The sequence below is a fragment of the Rhynchophorus ferrugineus genome, unplaced genomic scaffold, assembly GCF_030347505.1.
Source record: "Rhynchophorus ferrugineus isolate W39M unplaced genomic scaffold, kcgeb_rfMv2 rfM6, whole genome shotgun sequence".
NCBI lineage: Eukaryota > Metazoa > Arthropoda > Insecta > Coleoptera > Curculionidae > Rhynchophorus > Rhynchophorus ferrugineus.
In genome coordinates, this window is record NW_027472585.1 from 40,743,845 (window position 1) to 40,763,821 (window position 19,977).

The 19,977-nt window shown below is 34.1% G+C and overlaps 1 long non-coding RNA gene across 1 annotated transcript in view; it reads left to right on the forward strand.

Annotated features, from left to right (window-relative positions):
* The first annotated feature begins 331 nt into the window (after positions 1-331).
* LOC143198140 (uncharacterized) overlaps positions 332-19,977 on the forward strand; it is a 96,247-nt gene continuing 76,601 nt past the window's right edge. Inside the window, exon 1 of the long non-coding RNA XR_013006169.1 lies at positions 332-1,196. This is a non-coding gene — a long non-coding RNA (uncharacterized LOC143198140). The remainder of the gene's footprint in view (positions 1,197-19,977) is intronic.

Sequence of the window (19,977 nt, forward strand, 5' to 3'; positions counted from 1 at the left end):
TTAAATAGATTAATTTAGGAAACACACTCTGATGCCTCACTCTGAATCCTGTACCCGCCTTGCTTGTGTATTAATGTAATAATATAATATAACAGACCAGTAGTAATAAATTACTTTGTAAATTAAGATTGTACTAAGCATATCTATTCTAAGATGTAATTAGTAAAAAAAGTGTATCAGTACATTTATAGTTCTCGAAGGCTATAATCTCTAACTTATTTAGATCCGACTCTTACATCTTTCATGCCTAATTAATAATTTTAGAAGGTGTAAAACAGATGGTGTTACCATCTACTAATCTGTGGCGACCGCCACGACCCTTTAGGCCACCACCAATTCACCATCAACAACTACAAAGGTTGGCTACGCCGATGGATTGGTACCATGCAGTTCTGGAGTATAAAAGGCCATCACGACGACGTCTCGCTCTCTTTTCTTATCACCGTCCCCTTGTAACAGTACCACTTCCACAGCGCTACCGTACTTCCTTCACCTTAACCTAATATCCTGTCCATTCTCCCATCGACCACATGTATCAATCGTAAGTTAGAATAAACGACTTTGATTCAACCAGTGTTTTTAGTTCCCGTGCAAATTGCTTCCAAAAATAGTAGTGAGTGTTCTGATAAATAATCGCAGCGGCAGCCACACATTTCGACGGACCGACCGACCCGACGAACATTCCTACAATTGATGACCCCGACGTGATCAAAGTGCCTAACAGGTAAATCAACTCAACATAAGCCACTCGACAGGTGCTTGACACGTGCATGGAAGGATAGCACGAGGAACGGAACTCATCAACATCACGTGGTCGACGACATCCCACGAGACTAGCCTGATGGATGAAAACCACAGAAGCCCATCATGTATACCAGCAATACATGAGCACCCTCGCATCACGAAACGGGACACGTAACACATTTACAGGTACCCTCAAACAAAGCTAAACGCCTCAAGACGAACGACGTCCTGCTACAGCTTCGATGGCAGCTGATCCCGTAAAACTCCTCGCTCAGGTTGGGATCCCCATCTCATCAGCAATCCCCGGGCGTTTGTTTGCGTGATTGCGGGTGCACTCCGGAACTTGCACCACATAGAGGTACGTTCCACGGCTGTTCCACTAGGAGGGGAGTTATGTGGCGACCGCCACGACCCTTTAGGCCACCACCAATTCACAATCAACAACTACAAAGGTTGGCTACGCCGGTGGATTGGTGGTGGCCTAAAGGGTCGTGGCGGTCGCCACAAATCGCATCTGGTACATTTGTAACCAACTTCATGTTGAAGGCTATAATTTGAGGATCGGTGACGCAGTCTCCTCTCGTAAACAAATCTCCGCAGGAGTCCCGCGAGGTGCTCCATTAGCCCCAGCCCTATTCAACCTTTATATGACTGATTTCTCGCTCTACAAATTTTCCAACACGGCATTTTATGCAGATGATACCGCTTTCTTCACAACCGGTTACTGTCCCGACGCTATTCGTAATAGACTCCAAGTACAACTGAACCAAGCGGTAGCGTGGTACAAATTCTGGCGAGTACAGATTTTGTTCCATCGCAAGAAGGAGTTCCGCGCCTTTCGCCTCCGAATCGATAAAGTCCCTATCGCATGGCTTCAGGAAGTTTCATACCTCGGCCTCCAGTTCGACCGCAGATTCCAATGGTCAGCCCAAATACAGCACGCCATTTCCAAAGGAAATGCCGTTTACATTCTGCTATTTCCACTACTCTGCAGAAAAATCAAACTTCCAATCCCACAGAAAGCGACACCGTATAAAATGTTAGTCCGTCCAATCTGCCTAAACGGAGCACAGGTGTGGTACAGGTATATTTCGGAGAGACAACTTGAACTGCTACAAGTGTTCCAATCCAAAAAAGTCCGCGCGTTACTCAGAGCCCCATGGTTCATGAGGAACGTCAATACGCATCTCGAATCACGCATCCTGTTTGTGACAAATTTCATGAACATGCTCAGTGTGAGGTTCTCCATAGGAACCTTAGAACACGACATCTCCTTGATAAAATCCCTAGCCATTCACAAATCGCGGTAGTAAACAAACTACGACAGTCCCAGGCGTAACCCAGGGGCTCTGTCACCCGCAAAAATCACATATCGCGAAACTGAAGCTATATCAGCCGAAGACCATTTGGTTCTACCTGGTCAATCTGGTTAAAAAAACAGGCCATAACCCTTTTCAGTATGTGTCATTTCGTCGGACGGTGAACAAACAATTTTTCAGTGCATTTAAAATGTCTCAATTAGTGCCGAGTAAATCGCAATTTCAGGAAAATTTACTATTTTACTTTAATTTGATAAAAAACCGATCAAACAGTGATGACAAAAGCATTGTCAGAGTACAAGCAGAGACACAACAATGCTATTCTTAAGCACGACAACGCTCGATCACATGTTACAAAAAAAAACTTCGAAAATTAAAATGGGAGGTATTACCGAACCCTCCGTATTCTCCATAACTTGGTCTTTCAGATTACTACTTGCTCCGACAGGTCACGATTCATAGTGAGATGAGATGCACCTGTCTGAGCAACGCTTCATTTCTTATGTAGTTACCAAAAAATGAATCGATTATGAATGGATAAATTGTCTAAAAGATGGTAAAAAATAACGGCTACCGGTGGACAATATTTTCAATAAAATACGCCGGCTTGGTTGTCGCAGCGGTAAAGGCGACAGGATGATCCACCTACTGTTGCGATAGTCGCGGGTTGGGGATAAATGTATGATTTTGATTGTTTAATATTTGTGATTGTTTTAGGCAAGAATGCAAATTCCGACAAGAAAAATGATCCCGGTCACGTCAGTAGACAGGCTAGGTAAGAGCGGATGTCTTCTGGGATGATTTCTAAGTTGCTCACTCGATAGTCGGTAGGCTTAATGCCGAGGACCATGGTTCGAAGCCCGTGTTAAATTATAGGTTTAGTCCAGATAAACCACCAGTTGATAAAAGGAGACTTGATGTGTCTTTAATTTGTGGTGCAAATATATATCTCGTGGTGAACAAAATAGTTATTAAAACGACTAAGAAGCCCTTATCTAGTACCACAGATTATATTTCAATCATATCTACATGTAACTAATTATTTTTAAAACATCAAGAAACCTTGAAAATAGAAAAAATGGATTTATTTGTTATTTATGTTCCACAGATTCTTCAGAAAAACAGTAAATGTTCACTAAAAATGATTACTGTGCTTAATCTAGAAACCTCTTTCTGTCATTTCTCCATTTCTTTACATGCAGAAATGCAGAAACGATGCACAAATTACTTCCTTTCAAAAATTTGGCAGCATTTCTCAGCCGATTTTTCGTTTTGATAATTATCTGTCATTCAATTTATGTGGCATTCATTTTCATCTCCTTTTGATCTTTTTATCATTTGCAATTATATATATATATATATATATATATATGTATATATATATATATATACATATATATACATGTATATATATATATATATATATATACATATATATATATATATAAAGCTCCAAATTATAACAGTTATTAAAACGACTAAGAAGCCCTTATCTAGTACCACAGATTATATTTCAATCATATCTACATGTAACTAATTATTTTCAATATATCAAGAAACCTTGAAAATGAACCTGAAGACATAAAATTAATCAAATTTATTCAAAATTCAAAATAATTTGAGAAAAACACGATAAATATAATTTTATTGTCACGTTATTGGTATATATTATTTCACCAAGAGTTTAAAAATGCGGCATTGTTTGAGTAATTCAAACAGCTACTTCAAAGGTTTTCCAAAAAAAAAAAATAGAAAACTAAAACCTTCGGGATGTAGTCCCACACGTATTAATCGACCGCTGCGTATCATTCAACAAAAATGGACTAAAAAATAACGTTTTTTATTATGAACTCAGGGAAACTATTGAGGGAACTACGAAGTCTATATTGTTGGTGGAATTTTTTCCAGTGTAACGATCTTGAGAATTTTACATCATGGAATAACAGTTTACATATGAATGCGGGCGAGGTGCCAGTAGCGCCAACTAATTCACCATAACGAATATATAATAAACTCCGAGACCTTTTTTTGGGCGTTTATTGATGGGTACTTTGATCATTAAGTGTCTGACTAGCGTTCAGTTCGGACCACCATCGCTTGCCCAAGCCTCGTCTTCAGGTAACATCGCTGCCAGCCCTTTTTTATCTATTTGTATTTTCCACTTTTCTATAAAACTTTAATAAATAACTCTAACACCATGTACACAACCATAACTGTTTGATTTCGATCTACCTCCATTCACCGAGCCATATACATCCCTAAACCAGTATACCGCATATTTACCAAACTTAACTCCGCTCGACAAATTTTTGTTCCGGTAAAGGCAGTACGCCTTAATGGATCACAATGGCACCAGAGATCAATAGAGATTCATAGGGAGCATGCACCAACCACAAGAAAATTCGACACGGAGTTTCGATAATTCAAATTCAAACGTCCTGGTGGATCAAAAACCTTTGAGGATGCGAAATTGCAGGAGTTATTCCATGAAAACCTCAACATAAACTCAAAAACAAGTGACCAAAACAAACCGTGGAAAGATAGAAAAGAAATGAAGATGAATGCCACATAAATTGAATGACATAATTACCAAAACGAAAAACCGGCTGAGAAATCCTTCCTCAAATTTTTGAAAGGAACTAATTTCTACATCGTTTCTGCATTTTTGCATGTAGAGAAACGACAGAAAGAGATTTCTCGGTTAAGCACAGTAATCATTTTCAGTGAACAGTAAATATATTTTCTGAACAATCTGTGAAACATAAATAACAAATAAATATTTGGCTGCGTTTAAAATCTAATTTGATATTTTGTAATATTATCATAATATCATATCAGCTTTATTAACATTCGATAACTTTACATAAACACATGATATTAATTTATAGTAAAACGAAAATCATTTACTCGATTTTATTTGAACTAAATATCATGCCGCCGAAATTTAGGCGTGATCAATATATTCTAAATATTCCTAGTTAATGTTGTAGGCTTCATTTTGTACGGTTTTCAATCGCAAATTAATAATATTTGGAGTAAATTTAATATTGTATTACATACGGCCGCAACGCAAAGTCGATATGATCAATTTGCGGACACCGTGTTCTATTTTGGTGGTTTAATATGAATGTATATGTTCACTTAAATAGTCTGTATACAACATAAGAAATGAGACAGGAACCTAGATCGAATATAATTAACTTTAATGACTAATTAATTTTTTTAAATTATTTAATTAATATATTATTCTAGTCGACCCATTGGCCCTATCTCAGTCTCTGGTGAAATAATGTTTATACATGTCACCGCTGAATTTTTTAGTATATGCACCTCACTACACAACACTACACAAGATCAGATGGTTTGATTCTTTTGAGTCTGTGTCCTGTTCTGGTGGTATCCAGTAGTTGTAATATTTCAATATTCGTGTGAAAATGGAGTCTTTCCTTATGCCCTCTTACAATTCTTTTGATTTCTTGACTGACTGTGGGTATCTGAAGGTCTCGATGTAGGTAATCAGTCCTATAGTATTTGGGTGCACCCACAATACCTCCCAAGACTTCGCCCTGAAAAATTTGTATTTGATTTATGTTACTCTTTGCAGAACATCCCCATAATTGAACTCCGTATGTCGATATAGGTTTCAGTATTTGTTTATATAATAGTAATTTATTATGTACTGATAATTGTGATTTTCTTCCAATTAGCCAGTACATTTTCCTATATTTCAATTCCAGTTCTTTTCTTTTCTTCTTTATATGTTCCTTCCAGCGAAGTTTTGCATCGAGATTTATTAGCGTTGTTGCTATATGGAATGCTAGTATTATTTAATATTATGGGTGCTTGTACGATCTGTTTAAAGGTGAACTGTACATGTACAGGTTTACTTTCATTAATTATTATTTTTTAAGCTTGTGTCCAATTATTTATATTATCACTGGCCTGTTGTAATTTTCGTGAGGCTTCTTCACTATTGTCTCCGATAGCTAAAATAGCAGTATCATCAGCAAATGTAGCCATCGTAATATTTGACTAATTAATGATTTATTGATTTTCACTACTTCCCAGATATCGTTAGCGATTGTTATTCGAAAAGAATAGGCTAAAATATCGGAATACAAATATACTTCGTGAAAGGTTCAATATATTCTTTAAAAAGACATGAAATCGCTTTCCATTTCACTAGTTTGCTTAAAACTGATAATTTTTCACTAGTACCTTTCATATATAAAAAATATATATATATAAAAATAGACTTACGGACAAAAAAATAAGTAATTATCGACCATATGTTATGTCATTATTAATACTAATACATGAGCACTAATACAGATAGCGATGAAAGCAAAAGGTGCAGAAATAACGGAGAAAAAAGTAAGAAAGTGAATTATAAAACTCACCAACTTGATCAATGCAGCATTACGATTAAAATATATTCCAGATATTAGGAAGATTGCTGAAATTATCATGATCTCAAAACCTGGAAAATCTCCAAATTCAAAAAATGACCGGTAGATCCTCACACTCACTCACAAAATCTAAGGTATGTGGAAAACTCCTGTTGAGAAATATTAAACCGATTATAGAGAGAAAAACAACGACACCTAATATCCACACACCAGCTTACGAAGGTAAGAAGGTGTGTTCAGTTATATTCTTTGATATAACAAAGCTCTCAACAATAAGCTACATAAAAAGTAATTGAAACACACTGAACATTTAAGTCTTACATTACAGCCAGAATATTTCGATCAAATAAGAGGAAGCCTACTGTATAATGAAATAAGCTTAAGCAGGTATGCTACATAGAAATTTATTAGGGCGCGTTGTTTACCTAATCTACAATTGTGATATACCACAAATGTATACCGCGACGGCTCATTTGCTGATGATACTGCGATTCTTCGAGTCCAAGCCACACGAATATTAAAACAGCCGATGAGGCCTCCTAGATACATACCAAGATTTAAGTTATTGTTTTTGCTTACTGCAAAACAAATTGTTAACTATAGGTAACGACTAGTAACTATGTAATAAATAAATAATAAATAAAGCAGAACATAAAAAGCAACACTCAACGAGAGTCTTGCCTTTGATGATTTAGAAGTGGATTATGATATTTCTTAAATAATAAACGATATAAGATCTCGGATTAAGGAAGTAATTCGTCAAAATTCATTCAAAATACTTATATATAACAACCTTTGGCAATCTTCTAAATGATATAAAAAAAAAGTCACGTAATATCAGATTAAATCAAGGATTTTCACCTGTGGATACCTCGCCGGACAGAAAGAAAATCTGTTGCCCCTCAAGTAACAAAAAAACCCGCCCCGTAAATAGAAGTCTCGGTCACGGAAAAAGGGAGGAAAAACGAAAAGAAAAACCTTATTGCCGCGGCGCCACAATTTTTCTTTCGCCGACCAGTACCGCATCCCGAATCACCCTAATGGAATTCCCACGAACGTCTCTCCCGGTCCCGACGTGTCCCGCGGGATCCCGCGTCCGGTGGTCGGTCGTGGAGGAGGCTGCAGAGTCGCACCTGCAAATCAGCTACGTCATCGCGACGGGGGTTCCGCCGCCGTTGACGGTAACGAGGCGGGCGGTCGGAAGGTCCCGTGGCGAGCTGGATTTCAGGTGGCGGCGGTGGTGGTGGTGATGTCGTCCTAGCCGGCGTCGGGATAACGAGCCTGACAGCAGTCGGAGGACGAGACGAAGGTCGCTCTTGAATTTAATGGTTTCGGCTGATGGCAGTTATGCTGCCACCGATGTTAGTTGATCTGCCAAGTACAATCCATATACGATGGTTATTTCGAAGATTAGCGCTCCAACAGTCAATATTCCATTTAATCTCAACAGTTTATATTAATATTTATAATCTATCTAAAGTAACAGTGAACTTACGTCACGAATAGTTATAATACATTGCTTATTGCAGTCTGTAAATTCGTTTTAATACGAGACAATAGTTTCTATCTCATTTATCTCATTAAAAACAGATACAATGCTGTTCTTTCGGTTGTAAAATGTTTGCGAAATTCTTCAAAAAAGTTATGGCCACAAAACGTTGCTCTAACGCTTTGCTTGTTTTGATAAATTTAAAATCGCTGCTTAAGAATAGTGATTACTCTGGTTGGAAATGCCGAGATCAAATAAATAGTCAGTCAGAAATAGGTTAGTAGCAGAATAGGATATTGGGTTGATAACTATCGAATGAAAACAACTATCGATTGTATAGTAATTGACTACTTTTTACTATCGACTGTTTCAATCGCTATTTTTGGTTCGCATATATATACACATGAAAAACATAGTCGAGACGTGCATTTGACTGAAAATAGTAATTATTGTTTGCAAATTTTTTCATTATATCTTTAGTTTCGACTGTTTTGCGACTATCGACTGTTCCGACTGTTTTCAGTCGATAGTTCCCAAGGCTAACAAGTAGCAATTGGTTAGGTATTATTAGTCATTTATTAATAATTCATTGCAGATAATTTGGATGAACTGGATTAGACACATTCAGATAAACTCTTCAGAATATCCAAGAGAAATTTGTTAAAAGGTGTGAGGAGAGAAAAAACACCTACTATATTGCAGATATGAAAAAAATAGGTACGCTTGATCAAGCATCAGCGATGTTCCAGTCTTATCTGGCCTTTTCTTGAGTGTTGTGACTTGACCATCAACTATTTGAAGGCATATCGTTTGCATTGACAAGCGTTGCAGCCAATCATTTATTAAAACTCGTCATAGTAATTTAGCGTCCGTCAATAACAGAATAATAACCAATGCCGCCACAACTTACCAAAGTCCACCCAGTTGAAAAAATCTCCATTAAAATTAAACAATAATAACTTACAAAAGATTATTTATAATACGAAACCTACAATATTCTATTCTCATAATATACAAACAGAAAACCATTTCAATTATTTAATCTCAACGGATGGATTTTCCATGTTATTAAAGAAGGTCAACGAGAACAGAACACAGAGAGAAAAAACTAAATATCTTGTCCTCTCAAAATGTTAAATATAGTATTATGGGAAATCCCCGCCATTTATTTCTTATATTTTAAAGTTTGCTTTAGGTGGAAATTCCGATATCCGAGGGCAACTTTAAATAATTTATCGTCATACTAAACAAAAGGAATGATCGTATTTTCTCTCGGATTTCCCATTTCTGACAGTTGGCATGAGGAGAATATAAGTTTTCGGGACTCAATTGAACTTTTAGCCGCGCCTGAAAAATTTCGAGTGATTTAACGTTGAAATTTCCGATACGGAAACAACGAAACAAAATGAAATAGCGCGACCAGATATTCAATTCGATTTTTTTTCGAAAGTTTTATTGCATTGTGATTTTTTTCGCATAGATTACGGAAATACGGGAGCTGTTCAATAAGTCCTTAAGAAATAGCAATGATCACGCTTGCCATGGACACCGCCAGGATTACAGATTTTAATATAAATAACACAATACGTGTTTTGAATTCCTTACTCAATTATTAAAAACACCGTCTATTGATATATTACCTAACATAGTGTGGATACCATTTACCCTTAAATCTGTATTACATCACAATGGCAGCCGATGTCCTTCCGCACTTATTGCAAATTCATTGATTTTAAAAGAAACGTATGACAACATAAAACTAATGTTAGACTTAATGAAATACAATTAATACGACAGACGATACATGAATGAACTACAATTAAAATTTGTTGCTCTAAAAACCACTAGGAAGTTAAAGATTGGCCAAAAAGAGCTGACTTAGTTTATGGCAAAGAAAACGTTAAAAATGAACCTCTTATTCCACAAGAAAATGTTATTCCTCTACTCTTATATATACAACTTGGTTTAATGAAAATGCTTATCAAGGCCATGGATAAAAATTGTATAAAATGTTTGTATTTAAAAACTGTTTTTTCTGATTTAAGTGATGCTAAATTAAAAGAAGACACTTTTGTTTGGCCACAAATAAGAAAACTTATAAAAAAAAACAATGAATTCGATGAAAATCTTACTGCGAAAGAATTATCAGCTTGGTTATCTCGAAAGAAAGTTATTCATGCACATTTAGGCACTCCTAAAGTTGAAAGTGTCGAGTTTCTAGTGAATGACTTGTACAAAAATTTAAACGATGGGGTGCAGAATGTCTTTACAAATACATTTCTTGCAATCCCATTTCGATTTCCCCCCCCCCCTAATCTAAGAACGGTGTATGAAGGATATGGTGAAGACTTTCACCAGGATATTGAACAGATAGAAGAGCGATATCAAGAAAAATTAAGTGCTAAAATGCCAGCAGATCATTGTAATGAAAGAGGACTCTACTGTTCACAAGAGGAAAATTTAATATTTCGTCATTTTCTTTCAGAGTATATGGCTCATTCTTTCTATTGACCACTTAAACCTGAGCTATTTTGATTAATTGCCTATTTGTAAATATATATTACTATTATTCCTATATAAAAAATTAATAATATAAATAACAGGTCAATTGAGAAGTCTACGGCCTGAGACATAGATGGCGCTACTAGAATTAAATCCATATGTTTTTAGATAGCCCTTACCCTCAAAACATGCGTGTATAAACTTGACGGCTGTCGGATCATTAGTTTGTGAATTATAGCATTTTCAGGGAAACAATTTTTGTTATTGTGAAAAAAAAACGGATTAAAAGGAATTTCCCTTATTGATGAAATACTGCTTTTTGAAAGGAAAAATACAGTTGAAGCAAAACTTGGCTTGATGCCGAGTTTCCGGACACTTCCCCAGGAAAATCAAGCATCAAGGATTGGTATGCTAAGTTTAGATGTGCACCGAAGACGGTGGATGCAGTGGACGCCCAAAGGAGATTGTTACTGACGAAAACATTTTAAAAATCTACAAAATGATTTTGAATGACCGTAAATTGAAATTGAATGAAATAGCACACACTCTAAACATATCAATTGAACGTGAACATCATATCATTTCCGAATATTTGGGTATGAGAAAGCTCTGTTCAAAGTAGGTGCCGCGCAAGCTCCCTTTTGACCAAAAATAACGACAAGTTGATGATTCGGAGCAGTGTTTGAAGATGATCAAGCGTAATAAACCCGAGTTTTTATATCAATATGACTCCATCATATCTCTGCAAAGTTCAATCGAGAGTCTTCAGAGTGAACAATGAACACGTTCACAATGAACCCGCTCCAAAGCATGGGAAAACGCAACAGTTGCCTGGCAAGGTCATGGCGTCTGTATTTTAGGATGCGCATGAAATAATTTTTATTAGCTATCTTGAAAAAGGAAGCACCATCAACAGCGACTATTACATGGCGTTATTGGACCGTTTGAAGGACGAAATCGCCGAAAAACGGAATTCTAAGAAAAAGGAAATGCTCCTTTACCAAGACAATGCACCGTGTCAAAAATCTATGAATTGAGCTTCGAATTGCTTCCTCGTCCACCATATTCTCCAGAGCTGGCCCCAGCGACTATTACCTATCCCAGATCTTAAAAGAATGTTGACTGTAACGGAATTTTCGTCGAATGAAGAGATGATCGCCGAAATTGAGGCTTATTTTGAAGCAAAGCACAAATCGTAATACAGAAATGGTATCCAAAAGTTGAAGGGTCGCTATAATCATTGTATCATCCTTGAAGGGAACTATGTTGAATAAAAAAAACAAATTTTGCCAAAAATATATTTTACTATGGTAGATCGGGGACTTTTCAATTGACCTGTTATATCCATTAATATTATTTATTAAATTCCAATATTGATAAATAAAAAAAAATATATGATAAGGAGATTTTCTTTGAGAAATAATTTCGTGTTTATTCCGAATCCGTAATTAAACCGTGAAGGGATACGGATTATCGAATATCGGGTAGCATCGAAATTGCTTTTTTTTCAAATATTATTTATGCAAAGAAAATACAAACACAAAAATGTTAAGACCGTTTTAAAATTAAATTTCCCCGGGAAAGTATTTAGAGTATTGATTTCCTGTTCATAAAATACATCCGAAAGCTAAAAGCAAATGTTGGGGGTGTCCGATATCGTCTCGGCAAATATTGGGCCGACGGATAAAACTTGTGGAAGTGTTAGTTTACTTTGCGGATAGAAAATTTCTTTAACGTCATGTTCGGCGAAAATGTAATTTCTTTTCCTTATGAAATTTAAGACGGAGATAATGGAACATCTTTATGCAGAGTAAATAACACGGTGGGCCGGGACGCGTGGGTTTGGTCGGGTCCTCGACATCTGGCTTTGTTTCTCCGCTAATCATCTAGGAAATGAATTCCGTCGAGAAGTTCGGCAAATGTTTTTCTTTCCTTAACCGTATCAAACACACAGAACGTTGCTTGGAAAGGATACACCGAATTACACCTTTTAAATGTATAATGATAATATATGAAGCTCGAATGAACCACATTATGGAGACGTAAAAACAATTAATGAATGGGAATGTTTTCCTTTCCGCAACAGTATAAAGGAATTTAATTATGTCGGACGTTATTAACACTCTTACTTATTCATTACGTAGAAATGTGCAAAAATCTTGCTTATAATTAGTGTTGGGAGCTATCGACTGAAATCGACTCTCGACTGTTTAATAATTGACTACTTTTTACCTGTGACTGTTTCAGTCGACTGTTTTCAGCCACTATTCTCGGTCCGACCGATTTTGTTACTATTTACTATCGACTCTTTCAGTCGTGTACTTTGAGTTACTATTTTTGTTTCTAGTAGTTTCATTCGACTGATTTTTAACGCTCTGGCTCTATCGTCCCTGCCGCGACCTTGACAAAAATGTACCCAATTTATGCTTACATAAATGTATATATGTTATATACAGTTTCACGATCTTTGTGGTTGTTTGCTTGTAAATAACAATATATTGTATATTAATATAGCAGCATCTTGGAACGCTATTTTTCAAGATTGGTAATGTAATAAACTAAGACTAAAAAGATCAAAATTGTGAATGATAAATAGTAAAATACTTTTGACTGTTAGTAAAATACGATAAAACATTTTTGGGGTATTATTTCATTCCATAGAAAAATTCAATTCCTCTTTACAGATCCACTAAACATTCAAATATAAAAATAATTCTACTACATTTAAAATTTAAAAAAAAAACTGCAAGTTAATAATATTCAGTAATTACTTTTACCCTTATCTATTTTAAAGTTAGTACCTGAAGGAACATGTTGATCTCCGTCTCGCTTATACTACTATTGGAAAATATTAGCACTTATAAAATTAACTGTTCCAAGCAATTATCTCTGTCCTTTCCTCTCTCACAATTTATACAGGAAACGGTTCGTACGTCTTCATCTGACATCACGAATTGATTGAAATAGTCGAACCGTGAATATGACTGAAAATAGTAATTACTATATTCAGTCGCTAGTTTCTTGACTATCGACTGTTTCGACTGTTTTCAATCGATTGTTCCCAAAGCTACTTATAATCTTGATTATAACTAGTGATCGTCCTGTTGTCGATATTCGAAAAACTTTATTCAACTAATCATGTTTCATCATCAACACTCACTAACATTTTTTTTAATGCCATTTGTTTAAATTGGATTTTCAAATTTCAATAAAAATTAAACATCTTAATATTTATCAATGCTTTAAAATGCTTTTTTAATTTGTTGTTAATAATACATAATTTCTTCTATTCATATATTCATAACTTTATTTATGTATTTATTTAGCGTATATCTTTTATCCATATGTTTCATCTAGAGTATATATAGCAAAAATAATAAATATTTTAGCTAGATTTTAAATAAAATTGCATTATTCTTTGCTTAATTATGCCACTATAAATTAAAATTAATACCATCAAAAATTTACGGAAATATCGTAATAAACATTTAGAGATACTTCTAACATATTGAATATACTATGTCACCAAAACCACATCAGTTACTATGAACCCTTAAACAGTTATCAAAATCTGATTTCGAATGTTGGGATGAAATTCAAAACTAATTGACGATATTACCGAATTTTTCCATCAATTTTTATTGTTTCCAAACTGTTTATTGACGCTTTGCCAAGGATATATATATATATAGATGGGAAAAGTGCTCGAAATTTTGAAGAACTAAAAATATATAAAACATATACAATATATTCAAAATATAGCCTTGAATATATATGAGTAAAATCCTTCAAAATTATTTCACAGTCCCTGGAACATATTTTTTGCCTTAGTCAGTAAAAAATGTATGAATCGGAAAAACAATATTTCCTTGATGATTAGCAAAAAATATATTTCTCATGATACAAATACGAAACGAATAGGGCACGGTGTAAATTTATTATTCGGTTTCCTTTTTGTGTAATTTTATGTATGATTTTGATTTATTATCCCTTTCATGAATGTCTGTCCTACATAATACAAGTTCTTTTTTTCTAGACGCCAAGCAAGGCCGTACATTCATATTAATATTCTTAATTTCCTTCTAATCTAATCATTAATAACAAGTAATTAAGACAGTTCAATAACCAATATCCGTATGATCAATATTAGTAACGTAACTTTATTGAAACTTAACCAGACAAACACATTACGTATTCGTACAACCAAGCGTTTCCATTATTTCTCATTTCCTTGTTATTATTTAATGGAAACACCTCTCCTAATGGCTTTACAAATTGTTATTTTTACTGGTCCCGATTACGTATAAACCCCAAATAGTTTTTAGATTACTGCTATTATTCAAAGGTATATGTTATATGTTTATATGAAACACTTTTTATGTTCTGATAAAGAGGGTCGCAATAGAAAAAGTTATTTAATTACCTTCATAAAAATAAAAGAGCTTTTGCTAATACCCTGTAAGGCAGGTTAAGTATTCTTTATTCCCGCCTTTATGGGAAGGTGCATTTTGTTAAATTGAGTCATTAACCATAATTAGCTCCGTGGTTGTCGTTGCGTTTTCTGAAACTGTGTAATTTATTTTGTTGTTGTAAATAAATATGTTTTATTTTACGACACTCGACTTTTTTATTCGTAATAACCAATAAAAACTATTCAAGTTATACAAATTTCTCCCTGAATATATTAAAAGCTTTTTGACATCAGGAAATATCACTGCGATCAATAAATAATAAGACAAAAATAAATTTTCCTTCGATATGTATAATTTCTTGGTCTACCCAAATAACCAACAACGAATATTTCTTGAGAGTCTAGCATCTTTCCCTTGAAGTATTTTATCGCAGGAAGATAGAATTATGATCCCATAACTGTTATTTCCTTTAATATGCTATAAAAATAGATATTTTGTTGATTCTGTTTGAGTCAAATAATATAATTAGGTTTATATTTTTTCACCACAACGCAATATTGACATGAACAGATTTCGAGCTAACAATCGGTAGTTTCCAGTATCATCTCTATCTGCAGCTCTGGTTGACTATAATTTATATTTTATATAGGTCTATACAGAGATCTCTTGACATAATGATTGCTTCAAGCGCAAATATCCAAAATACAAACTATTTTATTGTTGGAATATCGCCAATGCTCGAAATGTTCCTTCATGCAACATACTAAATTTCCTTTCAAAAACATACGATTCTTGCATTTAACAATGGTTCCCAGTTTCGTTAACTTTCATAACAACAACTCTTTCTAAACTTTTAACACATAATCATTAAACATTGAAAAATATTAACTAATTAAAATATTAAATTAAAGACTTTTTAAGTTGATTATAAGTAAGGAAAATAGAATCATGCAAAAACGTTATATTATAGTTAAAAATATCTAGTCTTAGGATATATAAATTAAAAGGTCGCTTATTAAATGACAATATTATTTTATCAAAATTCTAAAATGTAAAATATACAATTTTATTTTATATTATTATCTCTATCGTGCCTATATGTAGATGCTAATATTTAAATATTCTCTGTGGAATAACCGATTATCTAGATAACTGTTTTAAATTCATGCCTCCAGAGATTTTCTTCCATAATATCAGAATCGTTTATTTCCTAATTGACCATAAGTAAATAAGTTTCCTATTTATGGGTGTAGTGTAGAAGCACATTAAATAAATATATTGTTTATTACTAATTATAATAAATAAACGCAAAATTTATTATAACACGTTTATACGATAAGTCATGAACATAAATAATATACGTATATTAATTTGATAAATCACAATGATTCGATGAAAATATTTATAATTTTGTTTACCAGAATTTTCAACAACATAGAAGAGAAATTGACTAAAAAAATAGTTGATGTGATTTTGATATTTATATATTTAGTGACTATTCGTATTCCCTCCAAACCTTTCTCAATTCATAGTTTCAGTTACCAATTAAAAGTACTTTCCACTCTTAATAATTCTAAGTTTATTTTCGATTATTTTAGAAGCGAAAGAACATCTGATGTTAGTTCCTTTTCTCCAGCACCTTCCGATATAGTTTAATAGATAAGATATAAAAAGTGCAAATGATGATATTAAACTAATAACTGTTAAGATGCTTTTTGATGCTATTAAAAGCTTTATATCAGCTGATACAAATTCAAACACTGCTCACCATATAGCTCCACATGATTATACCATAGCATTTTAACAACTGAAAACAAAATGAATCTTATCAAATTGTAAGTCAAAACTTCAATCGAAAGAATCAAGCTAAAATATTCATGTATTTAAGCATAAATAGAAATAGGTAGAAAATAATAGAAAAAGATGCAACTTCGGGACAAATATTCAAGCAGCTATAAAAGCTACATTACTTTCTCTAATATAGTACCTTTTTAATAAGGAAAATAATACAATTTATTTTGCATTAACACATGAGCTGAAAAGTCTCCAGCCTAACACATAGTTTGTGCTAGCTTTATTGCATTCATTGCTTTTTAAGTTAGTACTAAGCTTCAAAAGCAAGCTATTAAAAATTTGTGATATTCCGCTTACAAGTTTGTGAGTTATTATACTAGGAGTGACACTATTTTTGATATTTCTAAAACATTGGATAAAACACATGGTGTTTTAATTTTACACTGCTTCCTGATGGGATTTATCCCATTCATCGTTCATTTCTACCGTCGACGCGAAGCAATGACTTAAACAGTGTAGAAGGATTTCGCTCTTTCAGAAACAACAATAAAATGTTGGTTTCCCGACTGAAAACGTGGTCCTAGAGATAACGGTGATGCAGAACGCAGTGGATGTCCAAATGAGGTGATACAATCAGAAAACATAAAAAAATCACAAAATCGTTTTAAACGATCGAAAAGTGAAGTAACGTGACTTAATTAACATCGTAAAGATATCAGAACAAAGTGTTGGATTTATATTGTATAAGCATTTGACTATCAGAAAGCTTTGTTCAAGGGGGGTATCGCGTTTGCTCACTGTTGACCATAAACAAGAACGTGTTAATGATTGTGAGCAGTGTTTAACCATGTTTAAACTTAACAAACCGAAATTTTGAGTCGATATATACCAATGGATGAAACATGGATCCATCCCATCACTCCGACATCAAAAGGATTGTCATCTGAGTGGATAGCAACTGGTGACAGGACTATTTTCGGGCAAAAGATAACTCGCTCTATAAACGTGGTATCGAAATGTTAGAGAGGCGCTGGAATGATTCTGTGGCTCTTAATGGAGATTACATTGAATAAAGCCAGTTTTGAACAAAACGCGTTTATATCAGAATTAAAGCAAAAAATAATTTGTCTAAACGTCCAATATAATGAATTAAAATACGATAAAATATAGCAAATATTAAGACATGTTGATTGAATGAGAAAAAAGAAGTTTCTTAAGATTTAAATTCAAAGAGATTGATTTATAAGACAATCATAAAGCCAATTTGGACCTATGAGGTGCAAATATGGGGTTGCACAAAAAATTCAAATGAACTAGTCATCCAACGCTTCCAAAATAAGGTTCTTTGATTGGTTACCAATGCCCATCGCTACGTAACCAACGAAGAACTGCACGATGACCTGGAATTAAAATGGATTTTCGAAGTTATCCAAGATTTCGCCTTGAAACACGAAAGAAGATTACTAAATCATACTACTGCTGGACAGCGCGCAAGATATCAGGAGATTGAAGCTAACCAAACCATACGTACCAAACCAACTTGTATAAAGTGTATTTTGTGTAAACTATAGCTATAAGTTATTATAATTTTATAATTGAGAAATAATTATTGATATATTTTCTCGCACTCGTCTTGCTTGTTAAATAATCCAACTACAAATGAAAAGTAGTAATAAATTAATTTATAATTAAGATTGTACTAAGTGTATCTAATAAAGATGTTATAAAAAAAAAGAAAAATTTTAAATCTATTAAGGTTTTTGTATCACCTTAAAAGTACAGCCTTAAAAGACGTTTATATATCTTTTATATATACATTTTAAAGTCTCCTTTTACCAACTATGGGCTTATGATATGGGCAACTGAACCTACAGTTTAACGTGGGCTCCGAACCACTGTCCTCAGCTTTAAACCTACCGACTGTCGAGTGACCAACTTTAGAAATCATCCCAGAAGACATCCGGTCTTACCCAGCCTGGTTACTGGCGTGACTGGTATCATTTTCCTCGTCGGATTTTACACTCTTGCCTTGAACATTCATAAATTTTATACAATCACAAACATAAATTTACGACCACGCCCGCAGGATTCGGACCCCCGGCTGTCGCAACGGTAGGAGGACCGTCCCATCGTCTTTACCACTGCGCCACCAAGCCGGCTATATGTTATTTATATTATAAAAAAAACTGTTATTTTTCTAAATAATATTTATACAGTTGAGAATAATATCGCTTTGTTCAAAATTCTCATATATCTAATTAATCTCCAAGTTAGCTCGGCAACGATCTGCTAATTTGATGAAAAGTCATATTTGGTTAAGTATCTGTTTTAATTACAATCTCCAGACTACAAATACCGACGTATAATTAATAATACATGCAAACACCATATCATACATTTAATTAATGCCGCTCCGGCATAAATTCAGCTTTATGACTACAAAGTGGCAGTTTTACTGCCTGTCACGGACCACGGGTAGGAAACGATATTTTACGGATCGCCGATACTTTGCGAAATTACTTTGATTCGCAATTTATGGAGATTCACCTCCACTATTACCGTGGCGGGGTCACCTCATCTCGCCGATAGATGAACTGTTTAATATTTATTTTATTTAAAAGATTAATTCAGTTAATTTATATATTATATAGGGTGGGGCAAAAGTCCCGCTGCCATTGAAGCAATTTCCGTTGAGGGGCAATAATCATAGAATAAAGAAATTTAGAAGTTATATGAAACAATCGGGTTCCACGTTTAAGCTTATCTTACGCGGCCTCGATATTAATAATTCTCACCTAAGCAGTTAACGGCCATTTTTAGGTGATATAATTTGTATTGTTTATTTACGTCGAGTTTTTCGGAATGTGTTTTTATATATATTTGACAATTACTTTAGATTATTCTGTGTTTCTTAATTTATTAGTGTAATAAAAAGAAAATCTTAAGGGGATCTCTTATGATCTGCTAAGTAGATCCAGGAAAGTTTCTAATCATTTTAAAGATGAACACTATAGACCAAAATGTGGAAAGCGATGGCTGAAACAAGATGTAATTCCTACTAGTAATTTAAATAATTTGTATTTTGTTAAACAATAATGATTGAAATAATTAAGCAATATTTATTAAGATTCTTTACATTTACTATAAAACAACAAACATATGCCCCCAATGGCAATATTAAATCACAAGTTTTTTGAGGCTTATAGATATATAGGAGATTCTTCTACCCCAACAAGACCCAGAAGTAAGTATATAATAAGAAACTTATGTTTATTATCCGAGAATGGTGGTTCTAACTTGAAATGTAT